This window comes from Tinamus guttatus, unplaced genomic scaffold (genome assembly GCF_059628265.1).
Source record: "Tinamus guttatus ecotype Peru unplaced genomic scaffold, ASM5962826v1 Tinamus_guttatus_pri_ptg000242l, whole genome shotgun sequence".
Taxonomy (NCBI): Eukaryota; Metazoa; Chordata; class Aves; order Tinamiformes; family Tinamidae; genus Tinamus; species Tinamus guttatus.
Window position 1 is genome coordinate 7,194,660 of NW_028288776.1, and position 14,022 is coordinate 7,208,681.

Here is a 14,022-nt window from a genome sequence, read left to right on the forward strand (position 1 = left end):
TCCTGGGTGATTTTTTTCTGGGGGACTCCTTTCTTATAAGGCAGTCTGTGTGGCAGACTGTTTCCAGCTGTGAGTTCTGATGTACCTGGAGAAGCTGAGATTTTGCATATCCCTAGACAGAGAATTTTGCCATCTCTGTGTTGGATAGAAAGTGTGCCCTAATATCTGAGTAAGATAACTGGCTTAAAATCAAATCATCTAACTGTAATAATCATGTGAAACTGTAATGCTAGGAACCTTCTGGAGGTTGCAAAAATGTTTCTTCCTCACTGAAACTTTGTAGCTTCATAGGTCCCAAAGCCAAAATGGCTTATTGTGGCTCTCCAGCATGATCTCCCTATATGTGCAGTCTGTGCAACTGTCCTGAGAGATAAGCTGAAAACATCTCACTTAGAAATTGATCTTATTTTAGGATTAGATTGTAGTATGTCTGTCACCTCTTCTGGAAAGCTCTGCTAATTATTCCTGCATTTAGGAAATTAAGCCACCTCTTATTTCAAGGATTGTTTTGCCTAACATCCAGCATTCACCTATGCTAGCAGGGGCAGTAAAAATTTTGCTCTCTGACATCGTTTCCACATATAAGTATTTGAAATGTGAGCTCTGTCTTCAGCTGGAACAGAGGGCACCGAGTTCTTTCTGCCGCGTCCCATGTTCTTCTAGCACCGTGGACTTTTTCCCCAGGTGTTTCTGGAGTGTGTGGACCAGAGCAGGCAGTGTTCCAGTGGCAGCCTGGAATGGTGAGATCACATGCAAGGTTACTTTTCACCTACTGTTCAGTGCTTGTATTTTTACAAATTTGGGGATTGAATTGCCATGATTGGGCATGACATGCAAGAAAGAGTCTTATAATGTTAAGCCTATGTGGCTAGTTCTACTTCTTGCATTCAGGACATCACATTAATTGGTCGAAGACTGCTTATAAACAGCAAGTTAGAAAGCTTATCCCTTTGATCTCATCTTGTACATATTTATTTTAAGGAATGGCAAAGGATCTTTTCCACTGACTTTTCAGGCTCTTCACAACTTGGAAAGTAGTCAGTGACCACCAGGGAGAAACTGGCCAAACCCCAGAATCCTTGCCAGATTTGCTTTCTGTGCAGCTGCAAAGAAGCTGCTACCATGTTTTCCTTGTTGCATGGCAAACCCGGAGAGCAATAGATCTTTCTTTTCATCCAAGTTGGAATTTCTGTGCTTCAAATAAAGTTTTCCTTTTTTCCCCTTTTTTTCCCTTTTTTTTTTCTTCTTCTTATTTTTCTAACTAGATGCCATCTGTGCTATTAAAGGCGGTACCTTTAATACTGTTGTGATGAGCCCACTATGTAGGCTGTTTAGCAGTTGAAATTCTTTGATTATTTTCTGAAGTAGCTGGTTTTTAGAGTTTAGTTTGCGTTTTGCTTCTGAACTTTCTCTACCACTTTGTCCTTCAGGCTGCTGATCTGAATTCTGTTGCAGTTGTTCTGCTCCTGCAGCCATGAACCTACCTTCAGCAGCTCACAACACTGCTGTTCCTTCTGCCGCACCCTGAAACCTACAGGCTGGCATGAAACTTAATCTGAAGAAAATGGAAGTATATTTCCAGGGTTCAAGCAGATAAACAGTATCAAACAGGCATATCCTTAGCAATGCAGATTGTACTTATAATAAAGTACAGATTTTAATACATTAAAAAAAAAGCAAAATATAAATAACAATAGCCAAATATGTTCCATGGGCATCATTGTCCTTTCTTACCAAAGAAGGGATGTGTTGCTGACTTTTAGAAGATCAGGAACCATTTGTTTACATAAATACTCCTACCTATGTGTTCTGGGCTATTACTTTGGTTTAGGGCTAATTTTTAGAGTAGTTCTCTCCTTTAGCTGCTTTGATGAAACAGGCACAGGAGAGGCTTATGGAGGACATTGGTAAAGACTCCTAAACTACTAGCCATGGACAAGACTTGCTACAAAAATTAGGAGTTGCTAGTGCTGGACCCCAAATTTTGCTGCCCATCTCCTTTATCTTTCTAGTCTTCTAGCCCTTTTTCTCATTTCAGTGAGTGAGCAAGGAAGAAGCAACTTCTTTGTAAGCAAAGATGCCCCTTAAGCTTCAAATGCAATGGACCAGTGTGCAGCCTGTTTGTATGGCTGTTTGGTGTGTATCTTCATTCATGTCAGAATTTACTTGCTCAGAATTATTCTTTCCTCTGTGTAGAAATAAAGGTGATGAAGAAGCCAAAGATTAGCTGAGGAAGAGAGCTGTTGCCTATGGCATCTGTGCTTCTGTGTCTGTTTCCTTCTCTGCTCTTTTCCTGAAGAGGAAAGGACAGAAGTGAGAAGGAACAAGCTTGTCTGTCTTCTAGGTATGTCCTGCTGCCTTCCATCAGCAAATTCTTGTTGAATCATCCTCAAATTGTTGGTGCCAGAGCTGCTCCTGCTCGGCCTCTTCATTAGCCACAGTTCTGCTTTTTTACATTTTGTTCAGGCAGTATGGCAGCTGCTCATAACACGTCACTCTGTACTGGCATGGGTATTTATACGTGTGTCTAGAAGCATGAAAATAATGTGGCTGGAGAAAAGACTTGACTGAAAACAAACCAGAGGGATGTAGAGTCAAGTGACCAATTCTGCAGTGTGCTTGTTAGATAATAAGAGCATTGAGCCAAAAGACTCATCTAGAAGCAGACAAAAGGGATGTGAAGTCAAGTGACCAGTTCTGCAGTGTGCTTGTTGGATAATGACAAAATAGAGCCAAAGGGCATATGGTACCTCTCTGACCTGGTACCATAAAAACATCACCCTCCTCAGAAGTTGAATATTAATGACTGAACCTCATTTGCTGCTCCAGTCAATACGGGTTAGGCATTGCATCACCTGCAAATGGGATGATTCAGCCTGTCCATTTGAGATTTCAATATCCTGTCACAAGCAAATAATAAGAGTAAACACTGTGTCATTACATTACTTTCATATCTGCCTTATGTATTAGAATAACTAAGCAACCAGTGGAGAGATTATGAATATATAGATGTTCACATTGCAAATTGTTTGCTTATGAGTTCAGCAGTACTCTGTCACTTGTCCTAAGGAGTATGCAAGTGAAGGAGCCAGCGCAAGTTCTTTATCAGAGATGGCAGGATTTGTTGTGGGATTTGTTGTCTCTGTTTTTATGATCATAATCAATTATTAGCTTGAAGAGAAAAGCAAGTGCTGCCTGGTAGTTATTGCAGTGTACCCAAAGATAAGAATGGGATGCTGTCCAAGCCTAAGGTTAGGCATCTACAGAAGCTGCAGGAAGCCTGTGGATATATTGATTACTATACATTTCAGGAAACCATACTGCATCCATGTGTATTGCAGTGAAGGAATAGGTGTATGCTGTTATCTTAGATGATGATTTATTTCTTGTGCCTTCTTGTAGCACAAAGAATTCAGATGTTGTCCTACCTGACAAGGTATTTCTTAGAGTTGCTAGAAGAGGCAATCTTTCATTTCTCTGATGAGTTATTTTTGTTGGCTGTAAGGCTGAGCTGTAAGTTGTACTCCATAAGCCAAGACAGCTTTAGTGCTTATAGGGGATGCTATGATTTATTATAGATATGACAGTAAGCATTTATTTAAATTGTGATGTTTCTGCCCTTTCTTAGCTCTTGTTCACAGAACTGGAGTTAAGTCAGGTCAAGGAGTCATTGAAGACCACCAGTTTAGTGGATTATTTGAGACTACTAAAAGAAAAAGATGTATTCACCCATCAAGAGTTTGTTCCTCTAGAACTTCTGTATTTAAACAAACAAGTGATGTGGAGTCTTGTGCATTCTCACTTGTGGATTAAATGCTGCTTTCCTATGACTAGTGTCTTTGGTGGTGATGTAGTGCTATTTGAAGCCTGATCAAAATGCAGTTCTTTGGAGAAAGAAGCAGTGTTTGTGGTCACTCTATACCCTGCCTCTTAGCTCTTGGCAAGGAAATACAAAATGGTGTTTCATTTGAGGAAAGTATACCTTTCTTTTTTTTTTTTTTGATTGATATTTTGGTAGATGTCCCTCTCAGCTGTAGGGAGTTGCTCTGTGGCATATCACTATATTAAAATGATCTGGAGGCCTTAGGCCTTGTTTGGTTTGTAATGAGAGAGCTCTGCTCCTTTTTTTTTTTTTTTTTTTTTTTAAGCTGTTACCTTAAAACCTGCTTTAAAACATATTTCTTTGTTCTGTGAAAGACGAGAAAATGCAGAATGGATAAAATGCTCAGTGAATGCTGTAAGCTGCAGCAAATACCAGCCTTAATGAAGAGTCACTATGGTGGAGTTAGAGACCCACACTCAGGATGCTTCACTTTCTTTTTTTATCCTAGCCAAACAAAAGCTAAATGTAAATAGTGCAACTGCTGAAGGGAATTCAGGAAGGTCTGTGAGGTGAAAATGTGCTGCAGCTGTATTTTAGTAAGCCTGGAGATTTTTATGGAACATGAGCATCAGTGATCAATTTGAAAGCACCAAGTACACCTTCCTTTTATCTTTCAAAAACATACCTGATATGTTTTCAGCTCAATAAAAATGAGCATGCAAAAAGGTAGTTTTCTAACTTGCCTTCCTGGTATTATGTATAATAAAGAGAATTAATAATTTTGTTTCTGCATTTTTTTGAGGACACAGTTGCACAGGTGCAGAAGGACTGCATAAGCACCTGTCTGGAAGTTGTGCTGTATTTTACAATGATGCAAAAATCAGCTAGGACAATGTAGTTCTATATTTCCATGAAGGCTTTCTCTCTGTGCCTATTTATTTCTAGTTATCCCAGGGATTAAATTTGGGATTTATTGCTTTTCTCATTGGACAACATACAGTTTAGAATCAACATTCCATTTCTTTGCACTGCTTTTTTTAATAAAAAAAATTGTCATTACAAAAGAAATCCACAAATAAACAAAACTACACAGATTTGCATGTGGCTTTCAGAGCTTGCTGAGAGTTGTGCAAGAGAAAGAGACTAATACGAGTAAAGGGTTGGAAAAACAGAAAAAAAAAACACCCAGAAAATCTTGGAAAAAAAGGACTGAAAAACTGTCACAGACACTTCAATCCTATCAGTGCATTTTTTCCTAATTATATGAGTAACTGATGTTTAACATCTTTTTTTTTAACATTTGTTCTTTTTCTTCTGGTAGATGCACGTCTTTTGTGAGGATATTCTTTATCATTTGAAATATACTGACACCCCAGTTATTTAGAAGGCCCCGCAGCAAGGTAACTTTATCTTAAAAATGGACTTCTTCATAATTAAAACCAGATTTGAGTCACTAAAATGATCTTATCATTCTGCACTGTGGGTGCTTTATTATAAAAAAAAAATCATTGCACAGAGTCAGAAATTCTTTAAAATGGAGTGTTAAAGTGTTCATTAAATCTTCTAGAAGGCACCAGAAGACCAGAGAGAGCGCAGAGAAATAAATGTTAGGCTCATCTCTAACTGTGACAATAAGCGAATTACAGAGTGAGTGAGTTGACCCTGAGTACAGCCCTTGGTAAAGGAAGTTTGAGCATAGGTGAATGCAGTGACATATATGTAGCAAATACCTCTTGCTCCATGTTATTAGTCAGCTGTCTTCAACTGGATCTGTGCAGTGTCAAGACGATGGCAAAAATATGTGACCCTGAAAGTTAAATTGTGCATTCAGTTAGTTACTTGGCCCTTGCCTTGATCCCTGTTTTCAGAACAGACACAAATCTGTTAGCAGCAATGTTTTTCCAGTTTATCAGGCACTTCTTTTATAGTCTTTCAGCTCGAGTTTGATGCCCGTTGATGTTCGCAAACCTGACAATTGGGCATTGTTTGTGTTCTCAGGCAGAAGGGAAGCAATACAGGGCTTGTCCTTGGAAAACAAAATTGGCTCTTGGTTCTTTGCGATGGAACTGAATTATGCAGCCTGGTGAGCAGAAGCTTTTGTGCAAAACTATACGGGCTTTATTTCTTTGTGCAGATATTGATAAGAACTGTGAGTTAGTTTATCTTTATCTGCTGTTTTATGAGTTTTCTATTGAGAAGGGCTAAAAATTAAGTGTTCGTTTGGTTTCTGAAGGTTAGCTTCAATTCCACTGCTCCATTGTCCTCTTTCCTTTAGTCCTAAAGCCATTGGTAGTTTAATTTGCAGCCGTACAAATAAATGGCGACTTTTGTCCCCTCATATCATACATGTAGCTCAGCTGGTGGGTTTTAGAGAGAATTTCTCTTCTGGAGGTTATTTTTGCTGTGTATTGATGTGCTTATCTGTGCTAGGAAGTGAGAATATTCCAGGTAGCTGATAGAGACAGGTATTGATGGCAAAGGATTGGAGCTTTCACTTAATGTTTTTTCCTTTTTGATTAACAACCTTCCTCGGTGATAACAGCAGAATAAAATGAATTTTGCTTCTCCTTCATCATGTGTGCTAGTAAATAGTGCTCTAGCTCTTAGCAGGCTGTAGTGCCATGCATATCAGGTTTTATTTTGCCACAAATTTCCTGAGATCTCATTACCTTTATTGTTAAATGTACGCATGCTCTGGGTTGTTTAACATATCTGATGTTGCTGGCTTATTTTCCTATGTTAAATTTGTGGAATTCTGCTTGCCGTGCCTCAATCCCATTAGCATCAATCTAACTGCAAATAATTATTCTACTAGTACTTTGCAGGTGACAACTGGGTGTGGTTAAATAAGTTTCTGTAATATTTTATATATTCATACTATTCTTAATCTTCCTGCAAAGTCTGCACTATTCAAGTGCATTTTATAAAGATCAGATCTTAAAGCTGTGTTTCATACCTGTAAAAAGTCATCTGTGCTGCTCTCCACCGGAGTTTGGTTCATCAATTAGCTTGTTTTTATAGGAAGCTTAATTGGAAAAAAGCCTTGGAACAGCAGTTGAACATTAATTTATCTCTACTAGCCCCTTAGCCTTGGGAAATTTTTAAGAGCTAAATCTGAAATAGGACCAACAGAGAGTTTGTTTGAGATTATACTTCAGACACTGGATTATTGGGGGTTGAGGATGTGACCTAGAACTTTCTGTCTGTAATGTTTGTTAATACAAAATTAGGTGCAACATTCTTCTAGGCTCTATTGCTAGAGCCTAGCAATATAACACATAATTGTTTCAATAAAACAGACCTTTATCCTGTCACTGGGTCTTGCTCACCTCTTTTTGTAGAAATCCCAAGGAAACTTGCATTACCAAGGAAAATGACTGTAATTTTGTTTCTTGATTACAGTTAGCCATTGGCTAGAATTTACACAGATATGAACCATTTTATGTTGTGTTGCTCTTTCTTGCTGAATATGACCAACACCTAATGTTTATATTGTAAATAAAAATAAATATATTTGGAGTTTTGAAAGAACTCTCTATCTTGTTATAGCCCATGTGAAATCATAATTCTTTTTACATGCACAACTTAAGTGGTGGCTGTTTTTCAGTTATTTTCTTAATTCTTTAAGCAGCCTGTCATTGTAGACTTTCTTGTTGCTTAATTGTAACAGAAGGTGTTACAGTCCATTCTCTGCATTAGAATTTTCTGAACAAGCCTCTTTTTTAAGAAAGTGTCAAGTAGAAAAGCTTTAGTTTGGTGATGCCATGCATTGCTATCCTTAACAAATACATGGCTATTATTTTTTAGACAACTATTAAATATAGACAAATATAGTAGATAAATAACTATTTGGCAATATGGGAGCTGCTCAAGCCTCCCTCGCCCCCAGCATCTCCTCTTCCATTTCCCGCTACTAGGGAGTGTGTGAGTCTGTATTTGAAGTGCTATGTCTGTTGGAGGTTTCTTTGAGCTTCTGGTAAGGGCTTTAGTACAGTCGGCTGCTCTTTTGTTTTTCCATAGATGTAGTTCTGTGTTTAGGCATTTACAATGTGTATTTAAGAATTAGTGCCCTTTCTTCTCCTAAAACAAAGTAGTATCAGGTACTTTGCTTGTGAAAGTCATTGTGCTGCCGTTTGAACTTTTCAGAAAGGATGAAACATTCAACCTGATACCCTATAAAATCACAAAATGTCCTTATTTTCTAGACTGGGGTTCTATTATGAGTAAAATGAATCTGCAACTTGATTATTCCCAGAAATGGAGTAATAGCATGTTTAGTTTTAAGAATTTGCTTCTGCTTTTTAACAAGCTTTTCAATATTTTTCTTCATCTGGATATCCAGTAAAAAAATTATCAACTTGAACTTCTCCTGCAAAACAATGTTAAATTGTAGAACGTTAGTCTTATTCAAATGTGCCTTGGAGTTGTTTTCTGAAGAGTTAAAAAAGAAAAAATCTTTCCATTGGAGGAGAGAAAGGTAAGAGAGGGGAGATAATGACTCATAATATCAATAGTGTCAGATGATTCATTGGAAACATTGTATTTTTTCTAAACTATTTTTTTAAGAAGGATTTATATTTATTTTGCTTGTACACAGGAAGCTATCCATATTTAGAATTTGCTAGTTGTCTGCATATTAAACTATAAAACTTTTTTTTTTGAAAACATTACTATGACAACAGCCTTAACTTGCTAGTCGTTTTGGAAACAATATCAATACTAAATCACATTTATATATTTTTGTGCGAATGCAGGGATTTATTGCTAAGTTCTTCTAATAAATCTATTAAAGCTCTTTTGTATCTTAAAAATACCAAAGGTTTAATATAATGTAATATAGTCTGTAAGGCTTTTCTGTCCTCTTGATGTAGTAAACCAAAATATTATAGTTTCTAAGAGGCTATGTTGATTTAGTGTAATTTTCCTTGATTCTGCTGCCTCTGACATTCTTCAGGATGGTGCTGTCAGTACATGAGTTAAAAAGATGTAATTAAGAAGAGTCCCAGTTTCAAGTTCTTATTCAGCCTACAATTTTGGTTACATTTGGGCTCACCTCAGCTTCTTGGTAAATTGCTGGTCCTCTTCCTTCACTGTGACATGTCCAGACTAGAAAGTTAAGGCAAATTTCAGTGCTAAATAATACCATAAATATTATGCTTGCGTTGCTTTAAGTGGTACTTACACAGGCGTTTGGTTTGTGATCTTTTCTCTAGGCCTTCAATTTTCTTTCTCAGTTTATTATAAAGTGTGTTAGAGTGTAGATCTAATGATAGTATCGGATGTGGCTTTTGTTAAGGGAATATACGTACACTATCTGAGTGAGGAAGAAGGGATGAAAAGAAAAAGAATATTTATCCTGCTTGTGTGCACACAGTCCTGTCCTAACAGGATTTTTTTAAAGGAAAAAGGACAAACAATACTGGATTCAAACAATGGAACGTGGAGTTTTCAATATGCAGTATTTTTATTCCTTAAAAAATACTCAGAAGGTTTCTAGTTATTCTTTATTTGATTTGTATTCCTTTTCAGTTATTTCCTTACAAATTACAGTAATATTAGTGTACTGTTTATCAAGTTATTGTATTTAAATTTTCATTCTACTTTTCAGCAGTTTGCTAGAATTCACTTCCAGCTGACCTTAGATGACTATGCTCATTAGACCTAGAAAAAGGCAGATTTCTCATTTTTCTTGTTCCTGGAATACCTATCCAAGTAAGATTTTTTATACATTTTTTTCCCCTAGCTAATAGTTTAACATGTCTTCACCTGCAGATATTTGAAAGTTTGTTAATCCCAGTTAATTATTTTATCTGTTGAAGAGAGTTTTAGGTAAATTAAGAGGTCTAATAGTCATACGATATTGGCTGCTAACAATAAACATAACTCATGAAATGTATTTAACACAGTGACATGTGAGTATGTCTTTGTATGATCTCTTTGATCTTAAACCTAGGCCCTACAGACAAGTTTTGAGGGTTGCTTTTTAAAATTAATCCATTGTTGATGCATCAGGCTCTGTGTGGTGCTTCATGCTGTAGTTCAAAGAAAATACTGGCTTTCCCCCTTGATGAGCATCTGCAGTTGCAGTCTTTGCATATCATTTTTAGATTAGGCATCTGTACTGTGCTACTCTTTCCCAGCACCATTAAATGAGCAGGTAGAAAACAAAACAAAAGCAAATTGATTATATTTACCTCTTGCTTGAATTCCTGGTGAAGTTCTTCCTGCTTGAGGGAATGGAAAGAAAGGATCTGATAACCCAGCAGGTTCCTCGTACCCCTATTCTGAAGCTAGTGGAGCAGGTTTGTAACATTGCACATGAGTGTAACCCTGCACTTCATGGAAGGACATCAGATTTCTTGTCTTTTGGCTACAGCTGTTGAGCTCTCTGTCTCACTGAGTGCAATAACCCCAACGTGAGATTTTTGGGCAAGAGAAGCAAACTTGTATTTATTCCCATGCCACAACTATTTTAACTGTTTTTCTGTGCAAGTGTGGTAAGTGGCTGGGCTGCAAAATGTGGAGCTGGCTGCTGTTGAAGGAAGATCTACTGCTGTTCTTGGTATCGCACTATTTCATGCAACACGAGCAGGCCTTTGTATACCGTTGCAGGGGCTGCATAGGAGGAGTCTTTGCCTAACAAATCTTTTGTATGACGTTCTTATCTTGAGCCGTAAGCTTTGTGGAGTTCAGCTGTCTGCATAAGCCTAGTTTTTGTTTCGACAAAGTAAACTAAGAAGTTCTTTTTCTGTTGCCTCTGGAAAGAAGGGAGAGACGCTCATAGATGCCTTTCTTTCCACCTGTGTTAGTGATATGTTTTTGTTACGTGCTTACTAATGCTTTCATTTTGAAAAGTGTAATTTCTTACAGCTTTACAAAGTGGCAGATGACTCCTTAAAATCTGTCTATATAGCTGGTTCTTCAACCAGTTGGTCTGGTAATCTGAGTAGTCAGTTGAAAGTGTGTAAACAAAATCTTCCTGTTCCACTGCAAGGGGTTTTCCTTCCCCGTTTGGTTGGAAGATTGTGTAAGATCTTCCTGTGCTTTTTATGGATCGCATCTTGTTCTGGGGCAAGGAAGGCTTTCTCTCTACTTCCCTGGCCCCTCCTTGTTTTAACAGTGTTAACTTAAACACTGTTATTCCCCTGTATTTCATATATGAACTGCAATATTAAAGCTTGGTTTTGATGGATGAGTGAAGTTACAGACTTATGAAAGAGAACTCTATTGTTGTCAAATTAAAACGTTCCCTCTTGGGTGTTTTGCTGGCACAATATATGCATAGCACTTAGAAAATGGAATTTAAATTGTCCATGGTGTACTCCAACTCTTTTTTTTTCTAACAACTGTAGGCTGTCTTACAACATTGCAATACTTGTTTGTTTGTTTGTTTTATCTACCTGAAAAGTCAGGAAAAGGCAGTGTTTATGGTGTGTGAACCTGCAGAGCACAACTGGGATCCTTTTCTTCAAAACATTCCACAACTGTGTAGTCTTCTGAATATTGTCCAATGCTTAATAGAAAGGACTTGTGAAGGGTTTTCCGTGTGTTGACTGCACTAACCCTCTCTGCTGTCCTGGGCAACCTTAATTTACTAGTTGATGTGTGGTATCTTTGTAGTGTGATTGGTGGGGAGCAGCTGCATCTTCGGGACTGCTGCTGATGCCCTGCATAGATTCATAGAATCATTATGGTTGGAAGAGCCCTTCACGATCATTGAGTCCAGCTGTGAAGGAAGGCCCTGTGGAGAAGCAGTGTGTCCCAGCAGCTTGGCCTCAGGGCAGAGGGCTCTGTGCAGGCCGATAACGAGATAGCAGAAGGTCTGTCCTTCGGTGCTGTTGCTCCGTGTGGCCCCTTCAAGTAGGGCCCTTCTGATTCTCAAGTTACCAGATGTAGCTAAAATTGCTTAATGCAGCTCTGGAAAAAGTGCTAGGAACCTGTAACTAGTTTTACCAAAAAGAAAAAGGCTCTGTAGAGGGATATGAACAGAATCTTTGTTTGGTGAGGTTATGCACATATCTATTTATTGGTTGGTGAGGTGTAAAATGAAGGGAAAAATACAGAAATTGGTTTGTAAGATGATATTTCTTACAGTACTTTCTTTTCTGACTTTGGTACTTTTGCCCAAATATTCCTTTTTTTTTTTTTTTTTTTTTTTTTTGCAATTGATTGAGAAAGGGGATGAGGGATGTATATGTGTTTATATACATGGCTGTGTGACTGTGTGGTGTGTTGTGGGACGTGGCTGTGCACCTGAGGAAAAACAATAAAAACCCTGAACCAACAGAAATGTCCAGGTCAGCACACATTTCTAATCTTTTTGAATTTGCAGAGCTGAAAGACCTATCTTTAATGACTTAAATTAATAGACCTCTTGCACATTTGTTAGTGATGCAAGGTGTGCCTCAAGGCAAGAGTGTTGCCCTGAAACATCATCAACGTGGGTGGGCCACATGTGAATGGGACAGGGAAGCAAAGAAAGAGCCCCCAAAAAATCTGCCTGGCCTTCTCCCTGTTCCCAGCATGTGGAAGAACATTCCAAGAGGCAACTTATACTGTAGTTTGGCCTCAGGGCTGAGAGGTATGTGGATATTGTGTGTCTGTATGCATACATGTGAGCACACAAAAACATATATGTGTACACATGTATGTGCTAGTATGTGTGTGTGTATATATATATATATATCCCCCATTACAAAGAGAAACAAGAAAGGCTTCCTCCTTCTGTCTCTAACTTTCACAGAAATACTGGGGAGAGCTAATGTCACAATTTAAAATCATATAGCTTGTTCTTAAGTCTGTGAATATGGATCTCCTTTCAGCACTCCAGATGACAAAAAATAGAAGTGTAAGCTGAAGTGCAAGCTATGGAAATTAAAGTATTCAGTGGACTCGTGAAAAGGGCTTGAGACGAGTGAAAATATGAGTAACTGCTCCAGGATGAGCATGAGAAACCTTAAGATTTAATTAAAGCTGTTCCAGATGAAGCAGTTTGCTCTAAGTTGCTTGTTTTTTTACCTCTCCCCCACTCTTGTGCTAGCGCAACTGCTTGTAGCTGGGGGATGAACTGGGTAAGTGAACTGACCTACCTTAAATTACTCAAGTCTCTCTCTTGATTTTGTTTAGGCAGTGCTATGACTGGATGTGTAACCATAGCCAGAGGAGGAAATTAAGTTAGAGCAGTACCTTTCAACCTGTAAATGTGCACCACCAAAGCAGATGTGGAGCAAAACACTACTGTCCTTCCGAGCTTTTTACTGTTATGAATTACTAAAAGATTTGTAATTGAAAGGAGATGGGCTCTAAGAAGGGTATGAGTGAGTTAGAGCTAAGTGAGGTTCGTGTAACAAACCCAAATTCATCTCTTTCATGTAAAATTCACTTCATTTTTTTTCCTTCCTTTATTGCACTGTCTGTCTTTTCCCTCCATTCCTACCTCCCTTGCTCCCTCCAAAAATTCTTGAAGGTTTTAGAGCACACACTACTGGTTTGGATTTGACAGCTTGAGGTTTAACACTGTAGCCTGAACAGATTTAGAATAATGATTTCAGAAATTGGTTTTGACTTCAATCTGCAGTTCTTAATTAAAAACCACTAGTGGTAGATTAATTTTTGCTTTAAATATGATGTAAAAGATGTGAGCTGACACCAAGTTAAACCATGTGATGATGTATCATGCTAGGCAAATTGTTCCTTGCAGTTTATTTTTTGCCTCAAAAGACATTTTATAAGGACAAGCATGACTCGAGCTGCTGTATAGCTAATGAGAGGCATTTAAAACAAAATGGAGCAATCGATTAAAACATGTACAACGTGTTGCACGCTGTAGAGAAGAGAGAACACGTCCAAGTGCATCTGTATAGGCTATTATGTATATATATATATTTCCTGTGTCACATGCTCTAGGTGTCCCTGCTTGAGCAGGGGGTTGGATTAGATGATCTCTAGAGGTCCCTCGAAACCTCAACCATTCTCTGAATCTGTGATAATGGAAAGTGTCACATTGGTGTTAACCATTAATCCCTGCATGATAACCATGCTTGTAATTTTTCTTCAGATGTAAAATCAGAGTTAATTTGACACCTCCAGAGTAATTAAATCCATTAGAGGAACAGGGGTTGTGTTGGCCACTCTTCTACCTCCTTCTGGTTTGATGGAGTGTTTGTTGCATACTCTGAAGTGACTGTGTGTGCGGGAGT

General features: G+C 38.1%; 1 protein-coding gene across 3 annotated transcripts in view; it reads left to right on the forward strand.

The window, feature by feature from the left end:
• The window catches only part of MAST2 (microtubule associated serine/threonine kinase 2), a 187,209-nt gene that overhangs the window by 4,340 nt on the left and 168,847 nt on the right, over window positions 1–14,022 (forward strand). The window lies entirely within an intron of this gene.